The sequence below is a fragment of the Egretta garzetta genome, unplaced genomic scaffold, assembly GCF_000687185.1.
Source record: "Egretta garzetta isolate BGI_Z169 unplaced genomic scaffold, ASM68718v1 scaffold163, whole genome shotgun sequence".
NCBI classification, from domain to species: Eukaryota; Metazoa; Chordata; class Aves; order Pelecaniformes; family Ardeidae; genus Egretta; species Egretta garzetta.
In genome coordinates, this window is record NW_009259308.1 from 3374539 (window position 1) to 3375305 (window position 767).

Here is a 767-nt window from a genome sequence, read left to right on the forward strand (position 1 = left end):
TCCTCTTCCTTGAACTTCTAGACTCAATTTTTGATGCTGCTGCCTGTCTCGCTGTAATGCACAAAGCTCCCGCTAGGCTAGGCAAGGCCAGTAAGCACAGAGATGTTCTCCGCACCCTGAACAAACCGAACACGTTGCTGCAAGCCTGGTAGGTTCAGCTGTAGGGCTACCACATTGCACTGGCAAGACTTCTGCAATCTTACCATGATTTCTATTGGGGGGTTTTTTGCATCTGTTTAGAAGAAACTCTTTGTCTTGTCAGTGCCTCTTTGCTTTGGATTATTACTGGTTTGCGCCTCTAAATATTCAGCCCATCTTTCGTTCTGATGGTTGCTGTCTGCATTTGTGTCGCCAGTTGCCTCCTTTGGTGGCTTGTTTGTCCTCAAGGAGTGTTTTCGGCAACTCCCCATCTGGTTTCAGCAGCACACGAGGGCAACTTCATGGCACATCTGACAGGGCAGCAGAGCACGGACCCTTGTGGTATCCCATGAACAGCGGGACGGCACTGATGCTAAAAACCAGGGCTGATGGCAAAGGGGTAGCCAACACCTTCTGGGTTGCGCAGGGGGACGCAGGGGCAGGCTCCGAGGAGGAGGCAAGCGTCCTCCCGGGAGCGGGGCTGGCGCGCAGCAGCTGTCCTCTAGGCTCTGGAGGCGAAGGAGGGGTAGCAAAGCTCGGAGAGCTGCTCGGCGTGAGCTGCCGAGGGTAAATCAGAGCAGCGCGCAGGGGAGGACAAAGCACCGCCGCGGAGCTGCGGGGCGGCGAGA